This window comes from Diabrotica undecimpunctata, chromosome 4 (assembly GCF_040954645.1).
Source record: "Diabrotica undecimpunctata isolate CICGRU chromosome 4, icDiaUnde3, whole genome shotgun sequence".
In the NCBI taxonomy this organism is placed as follows: Eukaryota; Metazoa; Arthropoda; class Insecta; order Coleoptera; family Chrysomelidae; genus Diabrotica; species Diabrotica undecimpunctata.
In genome coordinates, this window is record NC_092806.1 from 135,540,306 (window position 1) to 135,560,471 (window position 20,166).

Below are 20,166 nucleotides of genomic sequence, written 5' to 3' on the forward strand. Positions count from 1 at the left end.
ACGAGGTATCTGTGACTATGCGCAGGATCTTATTTTGAAATCTGTTGAGAATTTCAAGGTTTTAGTTACTAACAGCACCTCAGAGTTCTATTCCGTATGCCCATACCGGCTTTATTTTCTATTTTCTGCCAATCAGTCAGTACATTTGGTGCAATTTTAAACCCAATTGTTTACGTTTTGTGAAGATATGTGTTCTTCACGTCATACGTTGATCTAAATGCATACCAAGGTACTTTATTTCATTGGTTTTTTAAAGCTGTATACCATTCATTGCGACCGATGGGCAGGTATGCCTTTTCATTGTGAAGGTTACGTGCTTGGATTTGGCTTCATTTGCTTTAATTTTTCATTTTTTCAGCCAAAATTCTTGTTGATATACTTTTGTGGGTTTCCTAGCAGTATTTACATTTTAATGTGATGCCAATATTACAGTATCCTCCGCGAATGCACCTACTGTAGTTGATTGTGTTTCTGGAAAATCCATGGTGTATAGTAGGTAAAGCACAGGTCCAAAAACACTGCCTTGGGGTACACCTGATTCAACTGGGTACAACTCAGTGCATTTCTCTTGATGTCTAATTGGGAATATTGTTCTGAAGCTATTTTCTTGTGGCATTTTAAATTAATTAATATTTAAATGGGAATAAGCCACAATTAAAGGTTAAAATACATTTATTGACGTTTCAATTTCCACTTCGGAAATCGTTCTCAAAATACAAACATTAGTAAATTAAACAAATTTTGTTTTTGTTACTTAGTGAAAAATTCTTCTAATAATTTAATTTTATCTGACTCATCTATATTGACAATTCAGACATACATTATACATTTTAAAGTAGACGACTTTAAAATGATATTGCCGATATTGTTGAGTTGCGTTCCTGGGACGACTTTACTTATAAGATAGTTCATTCGATTACATGAAATCAACTTTAACGTGAGAATATCCGTCAGAAAAAATCATAACATGTAATTCGTCTTTAAAAAGACAAATACATGCCATGATGACAGTAAAATTCTCCCGTTAGTGATTCCATAGTAAATTATGAGGGAAAAACCAGGAAAAAACCTCATAATACTATCCCGACATGGTAAGTATTTGATCTTGCATTTAGTTTACCTTCAATAAATACCAAATTCCGATTTTATATGTTTGTTATTTAAAAAATATAAATGACGCATTCTCTATATGTTACTGACTTACCAATACTGGTATTTTCCTTTTAATAACTTCCTCTTTCAATATGGGTAACCAGATCCTACTACATTCTGCCGAGGAATTCGCGACGCAATTGGTCTCATTTAGCATAATTAGAGCCGCTTCTTTGATTTTTCTAAAAGACCTTTTCAAAAGCCTGACTTATATCCAAAACAGCTGCGGAATAGTATCGTCTATTTTATAGATCGTTGTCCATTTGTTTTACAATTCTATGAACCTGTTGGATAATGCTATGTTCTCGATGGAAACCAAACTAGTAATCTGGTATGATTTTTTTTGTTTTCTGAGACGGGTTGAAGTCTTTTTAACAGCAATGTCACAAATTATATTATATATTTAATAATTTCTCACTAATAGACTGATTAGCTTGCATGACATAATTTTTTCAGGTTTTTTCCCTGGCTTTTGCATCATTATGATTTCTGCAACTTTCTATTGTTAGGGAAAATATGGCTGTCTAAATGATTAATGCTTTTTTCGCTGGCGAAAATGGTGCACAAATCTCAATATATCTCTCTTCTCTCTTTGTCAACCATTTTCCATTTACTCCTGAATGTAGATCTCTCCCACTTCACCTTTCTCTATCTTGCGCCAATCTAATCCACTGTTTGCCTGCCACCGCTCTTATGTCATCTACCCATCTTTTTTGAGGTCTTCCCATGGTTTTTGTTGTCGTCCTTGGTCTTCATTCTAGAATTCTCCGTGTCCACCTGTTGTCATTATATCGGGCTACGTGACCTGCCCAGCGCCATTTCATTTTTGTAATTTCTTCCACAATATCCTTAATCTTCGTTCTACGTATTACCTCGCTGTTTCTAATCTTGTCTCTCAGTGATATTCCAAGCATGATTCGTTCCATTGCTCTTTGCGTTGTTTCTAATTTTTTAGCAGATTTTTTGGTAAGGGCTACTGTCTCCAAGCCGTAGGTACAAACTGGTAGTATGCATGTATTATACACCTTTTTATTTAAGTTTACAGGAATGGAGGTGTTTTTCAAGATATATGCTAGTTTGCCGAAAGCGCCCCATGCCAGTTGTGTTCTTCTTTTAATTTCAGCATCTTGATTTGGTTTTCCTAGTTTGATGACATGACCTAGATATACATAATGTTCTACATTTTCTATGGTATGATTTTGTATTGTTATATTAGTCTGGTCTCGGCTCAGTATTTTTGTTTTATTGTAGTTCATTTTTAAGCCTACCGCTCCTGAAACTGCATTCAATTGTTGGAACATATCATTTAGTTCCTGGATATTATGGGCTATTTAAACTATGTCATCTGCGAATCTCAAGTGGTTTAAGTATGATCCGTCGACGTTGATACCCTTGTTGTTCCATTCTAGTTTCTTAAAAATGCCTTCTAGAGCAAGGGTAAATAGTTTGGGAGAGATGGTGTCTCCTTGTTTTACTCCCAGTTGTAGTCTTATAAGATTAGTTTTTGTGATTTCGTCCAGCTTTATCTGCATGGTGGCATTTTCATATATGTTTTTAATTATGTTAGTGTATCTTGAATCTATACGTATATTTTCTAGAGATTCAAGCACTGCCCATAATTCGATGGAATCGAATGCTTTATGGAAATCGACGAACGCCATATGAATTGGAACATTATACTCAGTGCATTTCTCTGTAAGTCGCAATCCCAATATATACTATAGAATAAATAACTAAAATATACACACATTAATTGGTTTTAAATTGTATTTTATATTAAGAATAGACAAAATAAGTTAAATAAAAAAATTTATCACCAGGCCTAGAGATAAAAAACAATTGGAATACCCTAAAATATTATACACATGCTTAAGCAACTACTACAGGCGGTGTACAGATGCAGCTTGCCTCAGCATTGCAGTATCCAGCTTTGAATCCTTCGCCCCTACATGAAAGTCTACATTCCAAATTAATGCACGCCAAGGTTGGCTCGTTTTCCTTGATGATATCAATAACTTGTTCTGAAAATAAAAAATGGTATTAAGTTAAGAATAGTTATATAATTTATTACTTTGTTTATTTAATTTAATCATATTTGATAAGCAAATACTGTATTTATCGCCATGGAAACCGAACTAATTAAAATTTTTTGTTGGTTAAGGTATCAGTAAGGCTTTGCTAAGATTAAAATGTATTTACACTGATATAATATATTTGACTTTAGTATTTTTATATCCCTTCAACATGATTTTTTTCCAATAATGACAATACAATGGTTTAACAAAAGGTAGCAATAAATTTAAAAAAAGGGACAAAGATACTATTAACACGAACACATAAAAAATATGTTCTTAAAATTATAAGTTCAGAACGTCTGCTCATAAAGATCATAAAGAAGAGAAAAACGGATACCTTGGCCATATAATTAGAAGATTTAAATATTTTTATTTTACTAACCAGTTTTACTAAAAAAAAAAAAACAAAAAACCATAAAAAAATATACATTGGGTGTGTGATAGCCTGACACACCTGGGAATGCACACATACTACCCATTACTATTTTTTTTTCTATTAATATTTCATCCTAACCTCTCACTAACAATCTTCTGTTACAGCAGCCATTTTAATATCACAAACTTAGGTCAATGCTGGTTCTCAGTTGCATACGAACAAGATGCTCTTCAGCCAAATGGCCCTTCAGTCAAAATGCCCGTTAGGCAATTCACCTTCAGGATTAATACCTTTCAGGTAGGTAAAGAGATCAAATCGCGAACTCTAAGCATCGAGGTTACGTACGACAAACGTGGCTTTATGGTCAGACACTTCAGTTGCTCAATCGACGAGGAGAACAAAATTTATTTTGCCAATTCGGCGACTTAGTGAGCGCATACATTTCGGACAGAAAGACACCGACTTAGGTCGGTGACTTGCTGTCAGGAACACACACTTTTTGGGGACACAAAACCCCAAGTCACGTGTTCAAATAAATTCAGTCAATCTTAAGGGGGAAAGCTCTTATAGCTACCTCTAAAATCAGGTGGCTTAACCAAATAATGTAAAATAGAGGATATCTCATTACCCAGGGTATTAAAAGCACCGTTCAGTACATAAGACTTCCCATTAGCTATGTCCTGCGATGGGGAGGGGTCGTGGCATAGCTTGGGGGTCAGATAGGTACCACTCCATGACGGAGTGTGACCGGTTTGGTCTTCGAATATCTGGGTCCCCAAATTAAACACACATGTTCCTAGAGGCTGGGTTGTACGCGTGTGTGTGTGTGAGGGAAAGAGATAGATTGGTCGAAAGAAACTTTAATGGCTGCTTAATGTTATGCAATGATGTGGTTCGACAGTAGAAGAATTATTTTGCGTAGCAGTCGATAGATATCAGGATAAAGATTTTAGGAAATTGTAAACATGATGATGGCTAACGTTTATAAGATAAGGAGTCCTATCTTACTTACATTTGTAATTTATTCACGTAGATACTTGTTATGTGTAATAAAGAGGTATTGTAAATGTGACGTATTTCTTTTGATTTATCATGACGGACTTACCCAGAAAAGCTTTCGTTCCATTTTTACGGATTTAATATTTAGATAATGATTTTAAATAAGAATTAACAACAATTATAAAATTGAAACTACCGCAGTTGGCAGTTTGTGATGAATTTTTCAAAACTTGTTGAAATGTAGACCTTTCAATGTTGTTTGAATAACATTATCCAGTTTCCTTGTATGGATCTCCCTGTTGTTTTACAAATACTTAAAAATTCAATTTTTGACTAATTTACAAAAAGAGCGACAAAACATCTTTTATTGAAACAGAACCGTTTTGTAGAATTAGCAACAGCTTTTAATGTACCAGAAATCGAGAGAGAAGTAGATCGAGAAAGATTCAAACAACGGAAAAATTTAAAAATAAGGAGACAAACAAAAATACTTTTAAAGTAAATTAAATATTATATTTAAACATGCTTCCAAACATATTCATTTCTTACCATTTTGTTTAAAATTTTAAAATAAAAATATTGATTATTAGCTATAAAAATTATGTTGGTAATGCTAATATGTAGAAAAAATCGGATTGACAGCCGAGTTAAAGATAAAGATAAGCAACTACCAAAAGGAACTAGATATATACAAGTAAGAAAAAATATTTATAATGCTATGAATTAAAAGTGCTCATGGTTATTGTTATGGTAGATCGGGGCACGGCCCATTTATGAACCCTTCAGAAACTTAGACCTATCAGAAAGGTCCATTGTATCACCCCTATCATGCAGACTAGACCCACAAGGCCCATCGGCGATTTTGGAGCCCAGGCTGCTCTGTGCTTTCATATCTGCTAGAATCACCAGGGGCTCCAAATCTGAACTCTTCCTGCCGTTCCGAACCTCTAATATTTAGTAACCTTGTGGCCTCACAGAAAGCCACAAATCTATTTAGGGGTAAATCCCTTATTTGACTCGGTTGCATAAAGGCCGAAGATGTTGGGAGGTTTCCTCCTCCTTATTACATAGACGATACCGTAGGACATCCGCCAATCCCAGCAGATGTAGATGCCGCCTGAGTCTACAGTCGCCGGTAAGCATACTGGTCACAAGAGAGCATCTTCTAAGATCTAGAAGGAGAAGTTGCGCTGTAAGACTTTTGAATGGTTCCAATATGTGGAGCCTAGTCTGTCTCAGGTCTCCACAACTGGTCCAGGGGTCTTGGAACCTCCGCAACAGAAGCTCATTGAGACTATATTCCACTACGATTTAAAAGTGCTTGCAAATAAAATTCATAATCTTATTAAAACAATCAAAAAACAAGCTTACTTAAGAAATATTTAAATGAAATTTAAGAAAATAAAAAATATAAAATATGAACTTTACCTGGTGTTAATGCTGGCTTTTCTTCTTGGGCGTAGGTGCAGGCAACAAAGGCCAAAACTAAAAATGCAACTGCGAATTTCATTTTTCTAAATTTGTTTCTAAATTAATTATTCAATAAAAACAATGTTCAAACTATTCTGATACAGTTGTTCACACACCATAGGTATATATACCCACAATGTTGTTTTCTTCAGTATTTTTACAAATTTTATCTCAAGGAATATTCAATAGAAAGACAAATATTGACGAAGCATACCCAACGCGTGTAGCTGTATTTTGTTTTTTAAAAGGAGAATTATGAAACATTTATTTGCATTAAGATTTAATTTACTGCTATATTTTCAATGGAAACTACTAATTATGGATTAAACTTATACTAAAATAAAAATATTTGATTGGAGAGTAATTAGAAGATTTTGGAAAATTCTGTGACGAAATATTCTCTGAATCACTTTGATTGGAGAGTAATTAGAAGATTTTGGAAAATTCTGTGACGAAATATTCTCTGAATCACTTTGGTACACTTCCAAGATCCATTATTATAGTGCATATTATATGTAAGTTTGTTTTTTCTTCTTTTTCTCCTTCGTTTATATTAGCAATTTTGCTTGTTTATTAAATGGTTGTTTTGCTTCCATGGAAGATTGTCACTCGATCTTTTGTGCGGTCGGCCGATACTGCTGCCTATTGGTGATTTGTCCCTTGCTATTTTAACGAATCTTATATCTCTCATTCTACTGATGTGATTGTTCCATTCTTTTTTTCTATTTAAGGTCCACTCGTATATAGCAGTACATTACATTTTGTTCTAATCTCGTCTCTCTTTATTCGGTCTCTCAGGGGGTTTCCTGTAGTTCTTCTGAGTATTCTTATTTCTGCTAGTTTCGCAATCTCAGTTAGTTATGTTGGTCTTGTTTCTGATGCATACGTCATTATTGGTTTTATACAGGCCTTAAACACTCTTGACTTTATTTCACAGAAAATGTGTCGATTACGCCATATAGTGTTATTAAGGCATCCTGCTATCTTGTTGATAAGCATCTATTTGCTGATATATTTTTGATCGCTTACTTATTTTTCAATGCCTCTGTAGCTATAGCTGGTCAGTGTAATCCTTAAGTACATTATTTCTATTACTTGTTCAATGCTAACTCCATCGACCTCCAGTTTACATCTTATTTAGGGTTAGCTTTGTGGGACAGGCTCTTGTTCCGTCCAGCGTCCCAAAGCTATTGTTGCGGTCCCGTGTTGACCTAGAGCTGCAATTGAATCGGAATTGTGATGAAAACCTTGGAACAATAATAATCTACGCGGTTCACCCCCTAAGCCTGTTCAGTTTAATATTAATTCGTGTAATAGTATTAATCTTAGCTCTAGGTTTAATTGTACTAACCGCGGAAATCTTTCCGAACATATATAAATGGAATAAAGAATATAAATGGAAGAAGTATAATATAACCCAGCCTTGGAGACTTATACAAACCTTACAATGATATTCGGATGTTACAATTCATTAATGCGATGAGGATTACCTCGTGAAATCAGGAATCACTCCACCCCTCCCTAATGATCCAGATCAACCATTCCCTCCTCTATAGCACGCTGATGCGCTATACAATCTCCCCATCAGCAAACTGCATGTCGTGTGAGATTCCTGAATATAAGGAATCACACACGAAATCTTAACCCGAACACATGCAGGCCAGCGTTACGTGCTCTGTTTTCGATATCTTCTAGTGACATATTATCGAACTGTATTGCTTGCTCTGGCCTCTAATCTCTGCTCTGGGCTACGCTCATTTAGGCTACTCGGCGCTCGAGGATGCTCTTGCCCGCTTTTTGGTTTCTGTTAGCATTTTTTTTTATAGATTATTCCTTTTGTTAGTATTATATTAATTTTTCTGGTGGCTGAAACCGTTTTTTAGGTTTGTAGTTTTTTTTGAAGGCTGTCTGAAACATAAAAACTTTAATGTAAATTGCCAGTGCCATAAAAGTCGGGCTATCTTCTATTGACCGAGCTACGATTATTTAGACTTATGTTATGTGTTGGCCAATATTTGCTGTTTTGGTCTTCTGTGCTTCTGATTGTTTTGCACTGTCAGCTGTTCTTTTGAAGTTTCTCTTCCCTTTTTTTTAGAAAACTGCTTGTATCTTCTCTGAGTAATGTGTATTTTCCATTGGATACTCCATACATCATACATTCTGCTGATGTTATTCAATGCGGTCTGTAGGTTGTTTACCGCTATATCTAGATTTCCATATTTTACCGCAATCACTGAGTTTTTATATCTTTATAATTTTCATTTTTAAACTTATATGTGAATTCATTTTCGAAAAACCGATATATTGACATTCTTTACTATATTGCCAAACTGCTTCAAAGAAAAGTCTTAAAACAGGTAGGTACACGAGATTAGATTTGAATGGCAAAATATTTTTCTTTACTCGTCTTTATTATACCACTTTTAATAAAAATCTTAAATCAGGTAGACGTTCTGAAGCATGTTTAAAATTTCATTAAATTATTCCTCTTAGGAAATTACTTTCACGCCACCTATGTCTATATATTTTGTTAAAAGCCTTAAGAATAACCCAAAAGCAAGGAGCGATTTGTCACGTGTTACGATAAATATTATGACGCATAAAACTCTAAATATATTATTACTAATTCTTTTCTATTCTAGTAATTTCGCCGCTCAGTTAAAAGACCTGTTTGCTAACCTGAATTCTGATGGGTCACCCACGATTCGAAATTTCCAGAAGCAAGCCGAACAAAACCAGTCCGAGTGACCTTCTCGTCTCTTCGAAGGGAATCGATGGAATTCTCGATTAACGGCATTTTATATTTAAAGAGGGAATTTTGTTGAGAACAATTAGTCGAAAATAAATTGTTGTATCGAATAAGTCGTATAATAAAGTAATCTAAATTATTGTGTTTTTAGCGAATTAGAATAAGTATAGAAGACCATAATAAATTAGAATAAGTGGAAATAAAGATTAAATAAACTACGTGTTAGAACATTTTAATAATAAATAAAGACAATAAATTAGATTTAATAAAAATACTACACACGCTTTCTTTTAACAATGATATATTTAAATATAAGGTTGAATGCTCGAATAAATGAACTTTGATCAGATAAAAGGCATATATCGAGCACAGTTTAATTAAATCTTGCCCAAGTACTTTCGATCCCTAGATCATCTTCAGGGGCATTTCGTCAATTGTGGCCTATCCGGCAAGAACAAGATGTCATAAACATATAAATGTACATTACACTACAATACAAATGGACAAACAAACACTTTAAAATAATTTAAGGAAGCCTACATTACTTGAAGAAGCCGGAGACGGAATGGCTCCTGATCTAACGGAAATGTTGGGGTGACATGTGGCAGTTGTCATTTGTCAACGAAGTCACTTCTGTTTGCCGTTCATTCGTCTCTACAATCATTCGTCTCTATCATTCGTCTCTTCATTCGTCGCTTCATTTCATCTCTTCATTTATCTCTACTGTTCACTGCTACCTGTATTACCTGCTGTTTCTCTTTCGTCTGCCTAAATTAATTTGAGAGATTACGGATTGAAAACCGTAATTCATTACCGTAACTGCAGTCCCGAGTACTTGTTGCGAGGACAATGTGTCAAGTGCTTTTATTGAGAGCGTTCTATAAACGAACGTCGCTACCTGTTGCCTGTTGTATTGTTAGTACCTTTATTTTTATTGACTAAAGCTCATCTTCGCTACCTAAATCGTAAGAAGTGGATTTACGATTTCTTTAGTTCAGTGTACCTTACTTATTTATGTATGTTTACTTTAACTCCAAACGAGCTATTTATCAGTATAAAACTACAGTATAATATATACGTATAAATTACGAATCATTTGTTTTATATTAATGTAGGTTATATATATGATAAATCTTATGCATAGATTTAAGGTGATCACGATCAAAAACTTAGTAAATGTTTACGAATTTTCAAGGCATAATAATAACTTATTTGACGAATATTGACAATTATAATATTTCTTGTTTTTTTCTCTGAGAATACATACTACATACATTATTCAGATTTATTTTTCAAAAAAGATATTTTTTTGTTGTATTCAATAATACTTTGTGCAATAACTTACCTCGTGCTAACTGTTCAGTAAAAATTGTTATAGTGCATTTATTTTAACTACTATACCTCAATATAACTTTGTTGATGAACTATTTGCCTTTTATTTTTTTGTTATGATATAAATTTATATTTTTGTGTATGGTGTATCTCTTTCAGGCATTGTTATTGATTTATATTACTATTTGTTTTATCATATAAACAGTGTATGTGTGTCGAAATATTAGGTGCGTACCGCACAATCATAATACCTTGTCTGTCACGGTTTACTTTATTCTCGCGTGATTATCTTAACTGTACCTTACCTTTCTTGTTATTTTATTCTATATGTCTTAAGGTTTCCCTGTTCCTCTAAAAATAGGGTGGTGCCCAAATATTTCCCTTCTCTTATCTTCTAACTTCTCTTCTCTTTATTTTCTAACTTCTCGTCCCTGTATCCTCAGTACTTCTCTAACTGATTCTTTATATTTGAGCTGTAATAAGAGCCCCGACCAAGATACCTCTACGAGATTGAAGCCCGAGCCTAGTACCGTTCGTTGTGTAACCTCTAATCTGTCATTAAAGAGGGTACAGTTCTAGGTACATGAGATAAGGCCTATTTAGGTAAAACGTATTACGAAGGTATTATTGTTTTTGTCCCATCAAATATTTTTAGTTCTATCTTACTGAACGTTTTCAAATTTTTTACTATATATTAAAAACTATTGAAGAGCAAAAATTAGCTTAAATCAATACATGTTTTAGCTGCACACCACTGTCAGTAACTTAGAATGTCACTGTCAGTTACCAATAACCTACGTTAAAGGTTGTTCTTATACAATTGCTAGATGCGTCAGAATATGCAAATTAGGGTCATCCGAGTTAACGGTGCTATATGTGCCTTAATTTTTCCCATATTCAGTTACGGAAATTCAGAAATTATTGTTGCAAAGCAGTGTTAAACTAAACTGAATGTGAGCAGTAATAAGCGAGTGTAGAAATTAATTGATCGTCATTTGTGAAAAATAAGTCTAAAATTGAAAGATTATTGTAGGCTCTAAACCTTGTAGGTTCAGTTATCAGTTGAAATAAATTTGAGTTCATGATAAAGTTTTTAAACAAATTTTGGGAATTGATAGTATCAGTTTTGGAAATAATGTGCCAGCTAATCTCTGGAAAATTGAAATCTCCAACAACAATGAGATTTTCAAGCGATGATAATTCCTCAAGTTTGTCATTAACCATATTGTCCTGAGTAAAAACTGTATCCGGAGGTCGGTATATGTAAACTATATTAAATATGAGAGTGTTATTAGTAATAAGTAAGTGGATAATTTCTTTACCGGGTACGTCTGTTGTTTTATTACTGATGGAAAAAGTATTGATAATTTTATTTGCTAAATAGATGCATACTCCTCCCATTTGACGAGTAGCTCTGTCTCTACGAAATATAGTAAATATTTTTACAATAGCGTCGGGGATAGAAGAATTAAGTCACGATTCTGTTGGGAGAATAATATGACGTTTTAAAAGTTGAACAGTACTCATTAAATTTGGACATAAGAGAGTTTAGATTCGTATAAATAAGAAGCCAATTCGTAAATTTTGGTGCAAAATAATTATAAATGAAATTTCATTATCTTTTGACAGCCATTCACATTAATACGAAGTTCCTTTAAACGTTTTGTTAGTTAAGTTTTTTGCGTATATTACATATATTTAATAAGATTAACGTAAGGTTTTTAAATATTTCAAAAATAAAAAAGGAAATTCATAATTGGGATTCGAACCCACAACCACCAGCGTATAAACCAAACACGTAAAGGATTTGCCAATTAGACATGACACTCACGGATTTCAAAATTGACAGTTCTCGCTAAAATTGTGATTATTTTGAAATACAAAAGCCTAAACTATTATAAACGTTTAATTTTATATAATACAAAACATATCACATAAATAATAATATTAATACATATTATATTATATATAATATTATATATATTTATATATATACAATATTATATATAATATATATAATCTTATATACTAAAACGCTAAGCCCTTTTCTTGTCCACCACTTTACTCAAAAACCATATTAGATAATTAAAATATTTTTTCGGAATATTATTAGTATTACGTATGAGATTGTCAAGATATACTTTTGGTACAAAAATTCACTTCCGGTTTTGAGATGACCGGAAGTTAAAATTTACTTTAAGTTTTAGACCCCACAATGTATATATGGATCGAAAGGTCTCGTCGAGACGAATCTAAATATGTACTTCCGGTTGCGATCCGATACCGGAAGTGACCCGAAACGCGCATAAAACGTCAAGATAGAGCAAATCTGACACCGGATTCGTGATCAGCATGCAAAATTAACTGCTAAATGATATCCATGTCGACATTTGATGAACTAAAAATTGCATTCCGGTTTTGAGGTCGACTTCCGGTTTCGTTTTTATTAGTCAAATCAATAGAGTATTCAACGTAGAGTTCAAAAATGTAAGTTCACGAAATTATCATTTATAGTTTTTGAGTTATTGATAAAAATATTTTTACTTCCGGTCATTGTATATATTGTATATTTTTCTCGCAAAATAAAAATTTCATTTAAAAAACTCGATGTCGAGTTGGTCCGCTAGTATTAAATATATATACAAAAGGAACATTTGTATTCTGGAGAGAGGAAGAGAGAGAAAATATATCTTCTGTCTCTCTCTTACTCATTATCTTACATATGTAATGGTTTTACAGATTCACTCTCATGCACATTTCCAACGCCGACCGTGCTTATAGAAGTATAACTTCAAAAGACATTTTTTTCAAAATTTCAAAAATTTTATTTTACTTAAAACCAAATTTTATATAAACAATACATAAATAAAGTAAATTTTAAAGCAGTAACGATTAATTTTATTTAAGGTGCTAATTAGGAGGTACTTTTCACGATATTTTTACCAAAAAAAAAGGGACCAACTTTATTTTGAGCCGAACTCGCTTAATTTTGGTTCTAGAAACTTTTAAAACCAAAACAAAAATAAAGCCTTTTCAAACATTTTTAAAAAGTTTCAATGATTTGTCCGCGAAAAAGGTCTCATTTTTTGGTTATTTAACATTGAAATATTCGATTTGGAGTTTGACAATTATTAAGAAACTACTTTTCATGAGCTACAACTCTGCTTCTACTGGGTCTACAGACTTCATAAGTCCTACACCATTTTTTTTGTTTTTTTATAAGCTGCATTTTTATTAAAAACATTTTTTTCGATAAATACTTTTTGAGTTATTTGTGAAAAACCGTCTAAAAACGTGGTTTTTATTTTGAAAAATAAATATTTTAATCGCATTAAGGGCATAGGCGTAAAATGTGGCCTGTAAAAATGTTCAAAGAGTTTTAAATGTATTCACTTTTTTCAAATCCTAAGAAAACTAATAATTATTTTTCAAAAATTTAAACGCAGAATGAAAGATTGCATTATTACCGAGGGCCGAAAGTCCCTTATAATAACCAAAAAGTATCTTTTGAATGAGATATTTGATATTATAAGTCACACTAAATTTATTCTTTCCTTTTAACCCTTGTAACTTATTAAAATAAACATTATAGAAGTTTTCAGGAACTTTTGGACCGCGTTTCATTCCGCGTTTAAATTTTTTAAATATGCTTATTAGTTTTCTCAGGATTCGCAAAATATTAGAACACGTTGAACATTTTGACTAGCGGCATTTTGCGCCTATGCACTTAACTCAAAAAGTATTGATTTAGTGAAAAACCCTATGGAGTAAAAGTTGCTTAGAATTAGTCTATTCATCCATTTACGGACTTATCTTAAACGTATGTTTTTTCACCCTCGAGAAGGGGCAGCTGTTACCCCCCAAGTAAAAGCAACACTGGGCTTGAGTATAAAAGTGAAGTAGAAGGTAAGAGGAACCTAAATCCAAAATTTGAAGCAAATCCGTCGTGACGAGGAAAATTACACTTCAAAACTGGAGTAGCGATGACTGAATGAATAAAACTGTCCGATCCTTAAAATTCTGTAGAACAGTAATTGCGTAGAATTTTATGTAAATTTAATATTAAATAATAAAAATTTTATTTACCCCCTGCAAATCTCGATATGTTACTAATTATATCATTTTTTAAGACAAATACAGCAATAAAACAAATCTTTAGGCAAACACATGTTTCATAACTTTCTAAAAAACAAAAAGCATCTCTACTCTGGTAAATATTTGTCTTAATATTAAATATTAATTAAGATTAAGATAGGTAAGTAGAAATTGCGAAAAAACAGCTCTGAAAGAGTATATATACCTAAGAAAGCACGACACTTTTATCAATTTTTTTTTATCGAACAAGTCATACTTTTGACTAAACGAAAAATTACCGACATTTGAAACGATGAAATTCGCAGTTGCATTTTTGGTTTTGGCTCTTACCGCCTGCGCCTACTCCCAAGAAGAGAAGCCAGCATTAACACCAGGTAAAATAACATCATTTAAATATCTTTTATTGGAATTAATTTTTATTTAATTTTTAGAATATTCCAGTATACATCATCATTATCATCTTTATTTTTTAAATTTATTGCTGAACATAAGCCATTTCCATGTGTTTTTATAGAAACATCATTTACAAGCAGCTGTTGGTTGTTCTTACTGTGTTGTTTGACTAAAACGTGCATGATTTCATTTTCTGCATACATTTTGTCGATGAAGCTTTGCATTTAACTTATTTTTTCTTGTGTAGGTATTCATTGCTTATACTGTTACTTACTGTTAGACCTAAACAATATTATTTTTAATTTTCGTTGAGAAACTCATTATGCCTTAATACACATCTATTTATTTTTGTAAAAGTTTAGTAATTTTAAAGATTAATCTGAGTGTACTTTGTTCTGCTCAGTAATGAAATTATGGTGTTGTTTTCTGATTTTTTAATATTGTTCTTACGTTGATACCGTGGTTGTTGAAATCTTTTTTTACATTGATACATTTTTCCCAGTCAAAGTTATAATGACGTTCATTTTTTGCTTCTGATTTATAATTATGGACATCACTAAAAGCTACACTTAATTCCTATTAAATCTAAATTACATAATCTTTGACCGTCATGTTTCATTTTTCTTTTTAGCTTTATCCACTGCTTGTACAATTTCAGATTCAAATTCTATGTTTAAAATAATTTGGACGTTTGAATGAAAGCTCCTTCTGCTTCACCTATAGTAATTTGTTTCTTCAAAGAAATCACCTTAACCTGGTTCCACTAGTCTAGATAAATGCGATCTAAAAACGCCTATTTTGATACGTTGGAACATGTGAGGAAATTTCGTGTTTCTCATCACATAGGAGACTCCATTCCTCTCATTCATTAATTACCTATATTTGTCTACTGCTTAACGTATCCTCCCGTAAAATTTTCCATCTATTTCTATCTTGAGCTTCTTGCATCCAATTTGTGGTAATGCGTTTGATATCATTCTTTCATCCAGTTGGTAGTCGTGTCCTTTGCTTTCATATACTTCTTGTCTTGGTCACCATTCCAAAATCTATTTAGCCATGGCTATTCTTTCAACTGTATTTTTCATCAGATATTATGCACTTATGCCAACGCTTGAAACACTTCTCAAATTCGACCTTTGAGATAGCCTCTAGTTCTACCAGCCATGCGCTTTTAATGTCATCTATGTTTGTGAAAAGACGGCCCTTTAAAGTTTTCTTTATTTTTGGAAATGGTGAGTATATATTGTTTTTTTCCAAAGAGCTAGTCCATTATTGTGATGTAAAAGCCATCAGTTGTTGGATAATGCAAAATCAAAGAACATAGTGAGGATAACCTTCACGTTCGACCGCATTTGTCGAGCCTTATTTGGTTTTGGCGAACCAGAATTTCTCCACTGGGACTATTGAACCTTAGCTTCGAAGTCATATCCATAAACCTATGTCTTGTCATCTGCTATAATCCTTTTGAGTAAATCTGACTCGTCGTTTACGTCATTTACTGACTCCTGAGCACCTTCCATTCGCAGCTGTTTTTGTTAAAACTTCAACAATTTTGGAACAAATTTTGCTAAGGCGCGGTTCATACTCAAAACGTGTTAAAAATGTCATGGCATGATCCAACTGATACGCCAACTTCATCAGCGACTTCTCTGATTATAATTCGGCCATCGCTTATAATCATTTCTGTCACTCTTTTTACGTTTTCATCGGTTTTTGATGCGCTGTAGTGTCTGAAGCCTTCATCATCTTTAACGTCTTCTCGGCTATATTGGAAATATTTATACCACTCGTAAACACTTGTTTTTTTTCATTGCATGTTTCCCATAGACCTTTCTTAATATTTCACACACTTTGTTACACTTTATTTCATTTTTCACGCAAAAATTTAGTACAAATTCTCTGATCCATTTTTTTACATAAATGAAAATCGCCGAGCTCATAAAAACCTTAAGAACCTTAGCGGCTGCAACAAACAAGATTAACAATAAATATAGCTGAAAATTTTTTAATACTCTAGGTGCATGTATACCAACAAAACGTTTGACAACTGGACTCTCCAAACACCCAAAATTTAAAAATTCCAGATATTTTTTTAACACACCTCGTATATTTCTGTACAGGTGAAGGTTATAATATAATCTTCTATTTTTACTGTAGCGACCTCTATTTTAATCCGACTACTGCTTTTCCAGGTTTTAAAATCTAGTAAACTCTGTTGGTAATACGCAGTCCTCGTGTTTAAGAGAATCTTCGAGTTTTTGCATTGGTGGTAAAAAACTTCTGGGTGGGAGGCCGTTCTTTTGGTCTTTCCGTTTACCAATTTTGCTCTCCAGAATAAAGAAAAGGCTATTGTTATATAGCAATGAATGTACGATTCTAAGTAGATGATATTTGCTCAGCGTATTGTAAGATTTGTAAAGCAGTATTTTACTCCTAAGAGTGCAACAAGCTGCTGTCAGATCTATGAAGGCAACCTCTATTATAAGTTTCCCTTCAAATTACAATACAATTTATAGCAGAATTTGGTACGTAAAGGACTTGCTAGGCCTTAATCCCTATTGTGGAATGAAGTGATTTTTTCTGTTCTGGAAATACCCAATCTTTCGTGTTTACAAAAGTGGCAGAATAGTGAGATGGTTCTAAATCTTCTCAGATCTCCTGGCCATTTTTCTATTTAAGCAAGGATCTTATTTTATATGTTTACCAGAATTTTGAGATTTTGCAGATTTTACATTAAGTTTTTTTTCTTAAATGCTTAATTTTATCAGTACAAATATCATCAAGATCTGCAGCTTTCCTGTTTTTGGATATAATTATGCTCTTTTAAGTGTTTTCATGGTGAAGGGCATCCCTGAGTAGGTTTTGACTCCCCATAGAGATATTTTTTAATTTTTCATTCGTTTCGTTGGTTCTTGGTTCTCCCAAGCTCCAAAGTTCTCCCGTTCAGCATAATTTGGGTAGCGAAAATAGATCAATAGATGTTAACACTAGGTTATTTTAATACACTAATGTTTAAACCTAAAAAGATTGCTACTCTTTAGGCATGAAGAAGTAATAAATAAAATTAAATGTTTTTATGAATATTTCAAAACAAAAATTGACGTGTTTCAGAATATTTTGATCTCTTTGCTTTTTTTGACAACATTAAAGATGTTAGCTAGCCGTTATATAAAAAAACCCTATTTGATAAAATAACATTATCTGATTACTACTTTATCTTTACAGAACAAGTAATTGACATCATCAAGGAAAACGAACCCGCCTTAACTTGTATTAATTTGGAATGCAGACTTTCGTGTAGAGGAGAAGGACACAGAGCTGGATATTGCGCTGTTGATGGAACCTGCACATGTATACCTGTAATAGTTGCCTAAACTAGTTTATAGTTTTTTTAGTACAACAATTGTTTTTTATCTCTAGGCCTATGGTAAAGACTGTCTTATTTGTATATAAATTAAAAGTTGGTAATATAAATTAAAATGTAAAATCAATAGATTTTTTTTCTTCTTAACCTTAGTAACAATATTATTTCCTTTCTGATCTTAGTCTTAAATCAGTACGTGCTAGTTGTAAATTTATAATAGCAAAAAACAAAACACGATTAACATACATTAATTTTTCCTATATTGAAAGGATATATTTTCCTATATTTGCTATCAAAAGGATTGAGCTCTGGTAGGATTATTTCCGTATTATGGAGCGTTATTTCAGGAGTATCTCCCAAAAATGTTTTTATGCATTCTCTAGATTGTGAGAGTAGTATTGCTTTCTGCATGGTCTTAGAGAGATGTTCATTATGATCCAACTGTTTTATATTCTTTAAGAGGTGCTTCGGAATGACTAGAGTAGTAGATAGTATAATATGTATCGTCTTGATGCTTTACATTCTCCCCTGTCTTCTTATTTGTATTTCCAGAACCCTGTACTTGGCGATCTTTTCGTTGTATTTAATACACAGATTATTATTGTTAGGTATCGCCACATCTATTAGTGCTGTTTGCCTAGTAAGTTTATTAACTACATAGTATGAGATCCGGTCCATTATGTAATACTGGTTAGTCTATGAGCAGAGTGCGATCCCAGTATAGCTTTTAGTTGTCGTTTTCAAGTTTTCTGTCAGTAACATAATGATAATAAGAGAGATGGTCGGTTTGCAGAAGTCCCAGTAGTTTTTTAGCTAGTTCTTGGTGAATAATCTTTCCAACTTAGGCCTGGTGTAATTTATAAATCAGTACCGACAAACATCTAGCAATCCCCGGAAAAATGTTGGATGGTTTCTAAGGCTTGACATCCGTATCGGCATTTGTTGATCCTGAATGGCAAGTATAGACAAAAAAACAAACAAATGGATTAGAAGCAAAACGAAAGTAAAAGACGCAGGAGAACATGCTGCCAAATTAAAATGGAGCTTGGCAGGACACAATGCCCGACTGAAGGATAAGAGATGGAACCACGACATACAACAGTGGAGGCCATGGTTAGGAAAGAGAAGCGGAGGAAGACCACAAATGAGATGGACTGATGATATTAAGAAGATCGGAGGACACAACTGGAAGCAAGTGGCGCAAAATAGAAGACACTGGATTGATTTGGGGGAGGCCTATGTCCAAAGTTGGATTACTGAAGGCTGAAGAAGAAGAAGAAGAATGGCAAGTTGGAAACCCTCTGTCTCGGAAAACGTCTTTTCTGATCTACTGCGCAAATTTCGCGATGTAAAATAGATATCTCCATCTGAGTTTGAAAATAGGTTCTTAAATTATTAAACTGTTTATCCAGTTGCTTAACTATTAGCCTGATCAAATAAAATAAAATCAAAATGTAATTCGGTATAGGTTGGAAAAATTGTATACTAAAGTTTATATCTGCCCATCTTATCTGGTTAGCTTTTGTATGTCTGACCATGTTTTCAGTAGGGGAGTGGTAGGAACACTGAGACGAAAAAATTTCAATGCCAATAACTTTTTTATTAAATGCTACTTTAAACTTATATTGTACAATAATATTTGGTATATAAATAAGAACTGAAAAATCATGTCGTTTTCTCATAAAAATTAATGTTAAAACCTCAAAAATATAAAAATTAAAAATTAGTAAATGTCTCACTGTTCCTTTCAATGTGGGAATACTGAGACGTAACAATTAACATTATTTGACGTTAAGACTATCAAAGTTTAATTCAAATTTTAAAAGCGAACTTTGGCGCTTGGTTAACCCTTGCATTAAAGGGGGCGGCAAAATCATTTTAATGTCTCTTTTTAATACATGTGAGACATCTGGGACAACTGGAAAGAAGAACCTATTTTCACATTTAGCGCTTTTTCGCAAAAACGATATTTTAAAATCATTTTCTTTTATTTGAGACAAGACTTTGCCTACATAATATGTCTTTTGCTTAGAGTTGAATTCAACGAGCACATAATTCCCATCATTTGGACAGCGATCAAGATCTTCGAAAATAATTGGTTCTGGATCTTCACCAATAAAATCCTACCCTCCGCTGAAATCTTGTAGTTCCATCTCATTTT

The 20,166-nt window shown here is 33.1% G+C and overlaps 2 long non-coding RNA genes across 2 annotated transcripts; one reads left to right on the forward strand and one right to left on the reverse strand.

The window, feature by feature from the left end:
* Positions 1–2,905: 2,905 nt before the first annotated feature.
* Positions 2,906–6,259, reverse strand: LOC140440089 (uncharacterized). The gene is made up of 2 exons (XR_011950784.1): positions 6,031–6,259; positions 2,906–3,173 (listed from the first exon to the last, which is right to left on the reverse strand). It is a non-coding gene; the product is annotated as an uncharacterized lncRNA (long non-coding RNA).
* Positions 6,260–14,413: 8,154 nt separating this feature from the next.
* LOC140440090 (uncharacterized) lies at positions 14,414–18,132 on the forward strand. The gene is made up of 2 exons (XR_011950785.1): positions 14,414–14,622; positions 17,867–18,132. It is a non-coding gene; the product is annotated as an uncharacterized lncRNA (long non-coding RNA).
* The last annotated feature ends 2,034 nt before the right edge of the window (positions 18,133–20,166 follow it).